Source organism: Chenopodium album, chromosome 14 (assembly GCF_948465745.1).
Source record: "Chenopodium album chromosome 14, dcCheAlbu1.1, whole genome shotgun sequence".
NCBI lineage: Eukaryota > Viridiplantae > Streptophyta > Magnoliopsida > Caryophyllales > Amaranthaceae > Chenopodium > Chenopodium album.
Window position 1 is genome coordinate 45,975,434 of NC_137847.1, and position 10,340 is coordinate 45,985,773.

The following is a 10,340-nucleotide window of genomic DNA, read 5'->3' on the forward strand; positions in this document are numbered from 1 at the left end:
TATCAAATGCACTAATTCTTTATCAAAACATGTCAATATTACCTAGTATTTGGTGTCTAAGACTTGAAATCACATCAAAAGAACATTTTACTAAGTTTTAGGACGCATTTTATACAAGATGCCCCAAATAAGGCCTATATGACTTCTAATTTGCCCATTTTCTACATTTTTTATCAAATGCACTAATTCTTTTTCATAAAATGTCAATATTACCTAGTACTTGGTGTCTAAGACTTGAAATCACATCAAAAAAACATTTTACTAAGTTTTAGGGCCAATTTTATCCAAGGATGCCCCAAATAAGGCCTATTGGACTTTTACTTTGCCCATTTTCTACTATTCTAGTCAAATGCACTAATTCTTTCTCATAAAATGTCAATATTACCTAGTATTAGGTGTCTAAGGCTTGAAACCACATCAAAAGAACATTTTACTAAGTTTTAGGACGCATTTTATACAAGATGCCCCAAATAAGGCCTATATGACTTCTACTTTGCCCATTTTCTACATTATTTATCAAATGCACTAATTCTTTATCATAACATGTCAATATTACCTAGTTTTTGGTGTCTAAGACTTAAAATCACATCAAAAGAACATTTTACTAAGTTTTAGGACGCATTTTATACAAGATGCCCCAAATAAGGCCTATATGACTTCTAATTTGCCCATTTTCTACATTTTTTATCAAATGCACTAATTCTTTTTCATAACATGTTAATATTACCTAGTAATTGGTGTCTAAGACTTGAAATCACATCAAAAAAACATTTTACTAAGTTTTAGGGCCAATTTATCCAAGGATGCCCCAAATAAGGCCTATTGGACTTTTACTTTGCCCATTTTCTACTATTCTAGTCAAATGCACTAATTCTTTCTCATAACATGTCAATATTACCTAGTATTAGGTGTCTAAGGCTTGAAACCACATCAAAAGAATATTTTACTAAGTTTTAGGACACATTTTATACAAGATGCCCCAAATAAGGCCTATATGACTTCTACTTTGCCCATTTTCTACATTATTTATCAAATGCACTAATTCTTTATCATAACATGTCAATATTACCTAGGTTTTGGTGTCTAAGACTTGAAATCATATCAAAAGAACATTTTACTAAGTTTTAGGACACATTTTATACATGGATGGCCCAAATAAGGCCTATATGACTTCCACTTTGCCCATTTTCTACATTTTGTATCAAATGCACTAATTCTTTCTCATAACATGTCACTATTACCTAGTCTTAGGTGTTTAAGGCTTGGAATCACATCAAAATGCATTTTACTAAGTTTTAGGACGGATTTTATCCGAAATGGCCCAAATAAGGCCTAGTTAACTACTACTTTGCCCAATTTCTACATTTCTTATCAAATGGACTATTTCTTTCTCATAACATGTCACTATTACCTAGTCTTAGGTGTTTAAGGCTTGGAATCACATCAAAATTCATTTTACTAAGTTTTAGGACGGATTTTATCCAAAATGGCCCAAATAAGGCCTAGTTGACTACTACTTTGCCCAATTTCTACATTTCTTATCAAATGGACTATTTCTTTCTAATAACATGTCACTATTACATAATCTTAGGTGTATAAGGTTCGAAATCATACCAAAATAACAATTTACTAAGTTTTAGGACGCAATTTACCAAAAATGGCATAAATATGACATGTATGACTTCATTACCAAATTCCCTATCAATTACGCAACAAGTTCAAAAAATTTTACCACAATGGCCAAATTCACTTTCAATTACGCACCAAGTTCATAAAATACTACCACATTCCCCGGGCTGCTGCCAAAGCTGCTGCCATATGGCTGCTGCTGCAGCTAGCTGGGCTGCTGCCATGGCTGCTGCAGCTGCCTGGGCACCTGCCTGGGCTGCTGCTGCTCCTGCAGCTAGCTGGGCTGCTGCCGTGGCTGCTGCAGCGGCCTGGGTTGCTACTGCTGCTGCCATGGCTGCAGCAGCTGCCTGGGCACCTGCCTGTGCTGCTGCTGGGCTGCCTGGGCAATTATTGATAGGGAAAAAAAAAACCATACCTCCGCAACGTGTTGAGCTTCCGTGCAACAATTGACTATGGCAAACATAAACCTCATCACGTATAGGGCACAATCAACTCCGTTGTCTTGTTGCGCACACTTACATGACACAAATGTAATCTAGTCATGCATAGCCATAATCGAAGCCAAGTTTATTAAACAAAGCACTGTTCAAAGCATTACCTTTGCATATTTCCACGTTGGACCCGCAACAGAACGACAATTTAGCTTCTTCATAACACTTTAGGAAAATAAGTTCAAAGTAAGAAACATAACTACTCAATAACTTAGGTGAGGATATTTAACAACAGGAATCAATATTTACCCATTCAGTAGGTTCTGCACTAGCAACTTCCGTGGTGGCCAAGTACTAGCCGAATCAAAGTAGTAGATTGTGTTATTAGAAACACATACCACCATAAGGCTCCAATGAGCACTGCATATATATTTTCACCAAATAATAATCCATCAGTGTTAGACGTCAACATATATACTTAAAATCGAAGAAGAGACATACATTCACTACCTAAGTGAGATTAAACGTCCAAGAACAGTCCCAACCGGGGACTATTCAAGACTTTCTCCTAATGAGAAAGACTCGAACGGGTATCTAGGCAAATGATGATGCAAGCATTCAATAATTTGCATTTATATGACATTCAACTAACAATACACAAGTTCATTCATTCATATATTGCTAATTAAATTACCTAAAATCAAACTAAGGTTAACAATCCATTCATTCATTCATAGCAATCCATTCAAACATTATAATTTACTAACCAAATTTAACAAACTAACATGTTAACTAATAACTATTTTCTTCAAAAAATTAACTTTAAAGCTACTCATATTCAAACAACATATATATATATATAACATTTAAACAATTAAAGTAACAATTAACATTATGGAATAAACAAACAATTAATAAAACAATTAAGATAAATGTGTTCACCAATTAAATTTGAAACCCTAACTTTAAAGTTTGGAATAAACAAACAATTAATACATATTTAAGTAAAGTTTAGCAAGAGCTCACCCTAATTTGAGAGTGTGAAAGAGAAGGATTGATATTGTGGGGTGAGAGTTAGACTTGTGGTGGCTTTGAAAGAAGTAGTAGCTTCAATTAGGGCAGGGAGAGAGAGAGGTGTGGTGGTGGGGCAAAAAATCAGAACACACACCACCAGCCACCCATGAATTTGCAGCCGCACCCCCACGAAAACAGCAGCATGCAGCCACGAACACCACCAGCGACCTTGAGCAACACCTCCCCACGAACGCTGCAAATTTTCGCACAGGAGCAGCTACAAACAAACCCACGAAAATTAAAAAAAAAAGAGAGAAAAGGGAGTGAAAGGAGTTGTGGTGGCGGCGGCGGCGGTGGTGGTGGAGTATGCTTGAGAGTGGAGTTGGAAGCAAGGAGTGAGAAAGAGAGGGGAAGTGAATTAGAGAGTACTGTTCGAATTTTTGGGGAAAAATTCGACTAAGTGCCGCTGACTGCTGAGTTTCAATTCCCGCAATTTTTTTTTTTTGAATTGGCAAGCGGTTCGGGGTTGAACCGCTTACCATTATACCAAATGGCAAGCGGTTCAACCCCGAACCGCTTGCCAATACATGTAATGGGAAGCGGTTCGCGCCAAAACCGCTTGCCATTCTAAAAAAGAGTTTTTTTTTTTTTTTTTTTAAAAATAGGGTCTTTCGAAGCGGATTTGAAAAATCGCTTGCCAATTGGGGCTTCCCATTTAGTTTTTTCTACTAGTGATTTGTGCATTAATAATCAACCAACATAGATTTAATATGTTTAGGATTAATTTATTGATCGTATGTTGATCGAAAATGATGTGGGAGCAATAGACCAATATGGGTATTCTTGAAAATTCATGGAATTTTAAGAACGCCTACACTATCTTCTAGTTATTATTAATAATTAGGATTTTTGCCTATGGGTTTTTACCTTTCACTTGAAAGGATTTTTCCTATTTTTAGGCTTTAACACTTTTAGCCATTAGGATATTTATTTATTTATTTAATTTATTTATGTTAGGATAGATTTAGTAGTTGGTTAAAATATGATTAGTAGATATATTAGGATTAAGATTCTTAATATTTTATCTTATTTTAGGATATAATTATTAGTTTCCTATCTTATCTTTGTACGATTTGTCACCGATTAAGATTCTTAATATTTTATCTTATTTTAGGATATAATTATTAGCTTCCTATCTTATCTTTGTACGATTTGTCACCCTATAAATATGGGTGTATATCAATAATAGTTTAAGAAGGAGAGAGAGTATTATTTTGGGAATTAATCCTTTTTGAGCGTTGCTCGTTTGATTGTTAATCAAAATCATCACTTGTTGCGACTTGTGATCATTTTCTAGTTGCGACTAGGAAGAGACCCTCTATTCCTGCGAGAATTAGAGTACTATCCTTTAAATTTTCGTGTAATTTCTTTAGTTCTTATTAAAATCTGAAGATCCAATGTTATTATAGCTTGCGAGCCTTGTGAGAGGCTTGAGAGATCCACATCAGAAAAGCGCACATGAATATCATAAGAATAAAGTAGTGGTCTATTAGGGTGGCTTCAATCCCTTTTAGATTGGATTTGTACCATCATCCCCGAATATCTAGTCATGGTTTAGGAACACTACTATTGAGTTAGTGATCTCTGTGATCGCGAATGGGGTGTAACCTTCACACCTGTGGATGGTTTACACGTTCCTAAAAATTGTTGGCGACTCTTTTTCTCTAGCTTCTTTCCTTTTGGACGCCACCATGTTTAAATGCATGATCAAAGTGGGGCTCAAAGTTGATGTTTGAAATATTCCCTACAGGTGGTGAGGTGGGATTTCGATTCGTTTCTTGGTGGTGGTAAGTTGGGGTTTCATATCTAGATTAGTGGTGGTTTGTTGGAGGTGGTAAGGTGGTTGTTTCGGTTCGTTGGTGGTCGGCTGGTCAGTGGTGGTCGTGCGAGTTAGTTGGGGTTTCGGTTTGTTGGAGGTGGTAAGGTGGTCGGCTAATCATGCGAGTTCGTTGGGTGGTGGTGCGATTTGATTGGTGGTGGTGCAAGTTGGTTGGGTGGGCTTTGGGTGGTGGTGCGAGTTGATTGGTGGTGGTGCGAGTTGGTTGGGTGGGTTTTGGGTGGTGGCGCGAGCTGATTGGTGGTGGTGCAAGTTGGTTAGGTGGGTTTTGGGTGGTTGTGGTGGGGTTGCAGGTCTTAGTGGTGGTGAGAGGGTGGGTTACCAGGTGGGTGGTGGTGTTTACTTTCTCTCTCATCCAATTAATCGCATGTCCTTTTTTTTTTTTACTAATCTTTGCTTAGGAAATTTTGTCTTGGGGAATGTGCAACCAAGTTTGTTGCATATTTTATGAAACCGAGGTAATATTAGATTTATCATATTAGTTTTCATATCTTATATTTATTAGAAATTACACATTAATAAGCAATCAAACTCATTATAAAATAAAAGTTACCTATTAGAGATTGAATTTACTATAATAATTGTTAAAGTTACCCTACAATGATCGTCTTACAATACAATTAATGTAATGTTGCCTTATATAAGACTTATTGTTAAGAATATAGGAAAATATACTATTGTGGTATATTTTCCATATAGATCTTATGATATTATTTAAGATAGTAATTTATATATCGTAGGAAAATATACATTATAAGGAATATAAGAAATTTTTGTTAACTCTCACAAGATCTAAACTGGCTCTGATAGCATGTAAAATATTTATGAGACACTACCTTGAATTGTATGGATGATCTTGACCAGTATTTATAGCCTACAAAAAATAACCTAAAATTTTTAAAGTTCTACCATATGTAAACTTTCTAAATCCTTGACAATATCAAATTACCTTAAAAATATCTTAGAATATCATTAAGATATATTAATTTTAAGAGAAAGCAACATAGGAGAAAGCAGAGGTGGCGAAAGATTGGAGAAAAGTGTGGTGAATCTCACAAGGAATTCTCAGACTTTAGAGTGTTTGAAGCCATTTGATAGATAGATTTGGGCGACGGTGAGTTTTACGATGATGTAGTGGATTTTCAGCGACGTAAGTGTGTAAGTGTGATTGTGGGAGAGAAGGTGGCAATTATGACTAGCCAACAAACATTGGCGACCAAGGTTGAATGGAGAAAGTGTGGTGGTATTTATGAGGGAGGCCCGAGAGAGAAAATAGGTGGTGATAGTGTGGTGTGGTGGTTGTGACAGAAAAAGAAGAGGGAGATAAATAGAGAAATGGTGGCTAAGAGGGAAGAGAGAGAAAAAAAAAGGTGGTGTTGGTGGTGGATATGGGGGCTCGAAATTGAATGAGGAGAGTGAATGTGGGTTAGGGTTTTGGGATGAATTAAGTTAGGTTAATTTGATTTACTGTACTAATTGAATCTAAGTAAGGGTATGTTATTAATATTAGATTTACAAAAGTGAAAATAAAATGAAAAAATTAATTGTTACATAATACTTATTTTATATATATATATATATATATATATATATATATATATATATATATATATATATATATATAATAAGTATATATATATATATTAAAAAAGGTAAATAAAATGTCTAAACTCCGTGAAACTTACTTTAAAAAAAATGAATGGAGTACAAAAAAAAAAAATGGTTGCAACATTATTCAATTCTATACCAACAAAAGATAACAATTGAATGATATCTTTGACATACATAGTCGTATACAGTATCTATATATATACTTAATATCTAAAAACTCGAACCAAAATTAAACACACATGTCAGATGTCCGTATCCTATTACAATTTCTAATCTTCTCTTTTTTTCAACCCAATGCCATGCCACGGGTCTTTTTACTTTATACTGTTCTCCATCTCTTCAAAGTAAAAAAATACTGTAAATTCTTACTAATTTACCACTAAATATAATTTGAAATTAATTAATGCATTGCAAAACCATACATATTTGATAATTAAATACACTACATGCACCTAAGTATCTTGCCCCATTTTTCCATTTCAAATGCACAAAACACTCAATATTCAAATCCAAATTCCAAAAAAAAAAAAAAAAAAAAAAAAACCGAAAATAATAAGCATGTACATTGTACGGGTCAAAAGCCTAGTTATCCTTAATAAGAAAACCTCAATAATGGTGGTTATAAAGGAAAGTAAATAAGGACAAGACACTTTTATATAAAAATAAATAAATAAAAAAAAATCAATATATACATATATACTAAAGTAATCCTTATAATTATCACCTAAATACACGTGTCATCACCTCATTAAAAAAATTCTTGCCAAAAAAATTTGTTACTTTTATTTTATTTTATTTTATTTTGTTATTGAAAGAAGGAAGTTTGTTAATACTCCCTCCGTCCCTAATTTTTTGCTCATTGTTAATATTTAGTTCAAATTTTAAAACTTTGACCATTAATTGTCATTGATCTATAATAGTTAATGTAGTCATGTGTGATCTTGTTGCGTTCATCTCATTGTGTATTTTATTGATATCAATTTTTTTATAATTTTTACTTGAATGGAATAAGAGATATATGCATTGTAAGGTGCATCTTAGAGACTGTAAAAAGTCAAATGGGGCAAAAATAAAGGAGTAGATGGAGTATCTCATGAAAAAGTTTTGGACTTATATATAGGGAATGATGCCCAACAATAATTATTTAAATAAAATTTAAAAATATATTGATAAAGAATAAAAAATGTTAAGTAATATTATAACATACTATTTAGGATATTATCAAAAAGTTTTTTTTTTTTTTTTTTGAATCAACAAAAGCAACATGAACAATGAGTACTTTTTGATTAAGAAAAGAGTATGCTTTCATATTACGAATACTAAAATTTTATTAATCCTTCCTTCTCATTAGTTGTACTGTAATTTAGACATTTAAATTAATCTTATGATATATCACAATATTTATTGTACTTTTTTATTTTTAATGTTTTTTTTTTTACTTCTAATGATTCATTTTGTACAATTTCTAATAAACAAATAAAAAAATATTAATGTAAAACCGTGCGTAGCACGGGTTTTGATTAGTAACTTAATACTAAAATAGGCATCGAGAGTGATACGTGTCACATCCTGGTGCTGTTTTTTCCCTCCAACATCCCCCCCCCCTTTTTTTTTTTTTTTTTTTTTTGGGAATATTTATACAAAACCACTATAGTAATAGTATTCCATATCTTTTATATTTTCCTTATAATAAATGTATACCTTATTAGTTGGGGGTCCTTAATTCTTCCATACACATTTACTTAAAATAAAAAATATTATTCCAATTATTTTTTAATCATCTTTTAAACGGAGTATTAGGCCATGTTCATTACACCTTAAAGAAAAATAATATTCAGTAAAAATAATTTCAGTTCAGTAAAATTAATTTCAGTTCAGCAAAAATAATTTCAGTTTAGTAAAAATCAGTAAAATTAAAGAAGAAATATAATAGAAAATCAGTTTAAATAATTTCAGTTTAGTAAAATTAATTTCAGTCTAGAAAAAATAATTTAAGTTCAACAAAAATAATTTTAGTTCTGTAAAAATATTTCAGTTCAGCAAATGAAGTGATCGAGGACTTATACGATTTTGCCAAAAAAGTTTAATAAAATTGATTCTTATTATTAAAATTTAAGGGTGGTGGTGAGAATCGATTTCAAGATCTCTTGAAATCGGGAGGAAGCTCTATCCACTTGAGCTATCCCTCACTCTCTACATTCAAATTTATTAGTAGTACAATTTTTACTTTGCCTTTTAATATAGATTATATATTATTAAAACTTTACTTTGCCTTTTAATATAAATTATGGCAATATAATTTCTATATATTTGATGTGTATGTTTCATCAAATAATTTATTTATTAAATATAATTAATTTTTTTAAAAAATAAGATTTACCTTTGGCATGGGGCCTAAGCTTGTACATAAATAAAGACAAGACAACATATAAATTTATAAAAACAAAACAATTATTTTGGAATTATAAAGGCGGACTTGGGATATATATGCAAGTTAAGTACCTATGTTAAATATTAGTTGTAACTTTGAAATATTTTATATCTCACAAATAATATTTCAAAGTTACAACTAATATTAAATGGACGTAGTATTAAAATCTTTAAGTTCAAAATTTATTAATTATAAAAGTACAAAATAAATATGAGATGAGTGGGTCTTGTTGGTAGTTGAAGCTGTTTTAATTGCACAAATATGTCATTTTTTTATACCTTAAGAAATGCATGATGACAACAAGGATGTTTGTTATTAGTCACAAACGTCATAATCTGTAAATTTTCTTTTGGTCAATTTTACGTGGGCACAAGATTTATTATTTGGCATTTATCTTCAAACTTCTCCTTTTGTGGGAAAATTGTTAGCTTGTTCCTTGCGATTTAAGGAAATTCGACCTACACGTCCACCTAGCTTGCTTAGCTAGTAAAAGGTGTATGTCATACTCAAAATGCTACGAGTAATAAAAAGTTACAAATCTCTTTTTGAATGTAACACTTTAAAGCTAGATCTCATTTTGATTCTAACCCTTTAACAATTAAAGGAGAATTATTATTTATTTAAGGCAATTTTTATGTTTTTTGACAACATATTTGAGGCAATTTACAATAAGTAATTGTAGGATGTAGAAAAACGTATGCCATGCTTACCAAATTGTCCTAATTGTGCGAATGTATATTTTGGTCTTAAATGGGGAAGGACTAAAGATGATTGTATAATGTACTTATGCTTTGATCACAACACTTCGCAAGTGGGTGAAGAATAATGAATATTGAACAATATTTTTTGACTTTAAGAAAATATACTTAATTGATTCTCAATATCATTAGCCACTTATTATTGGATCTTTAATTCTTACTATTCATTTCTTTAGAGTTTGAGTCAATTAAACAAATGTCTTAGAACAACATATGATAAATGAAGAACAATTATACTTAGTACAAGATGCCTTATAACAACAATTATCATACGTAGAATCCGAGAATACATTTATTATATAAATAATAATCACACATTTAATATAATAAACCGTAAAAACTTGCATTAGTAAGGTAGCTTCCGCTTTGGTATACTATAACACGCAACTTAAAACTAGATGAGAAAAGTAAACATAAACTATCATAAACTTAAAAGCATAGATAATGGTTTAGTAGGGCAAGATCAAATTAAAAACATAGCTAAATCTCCAAGATTAAGCTTAATAAAGTGAGTTGACATCCCAAATGTAAAAAGGTGAAATCCCAAATTTACCCCTTGAAAAACCCTT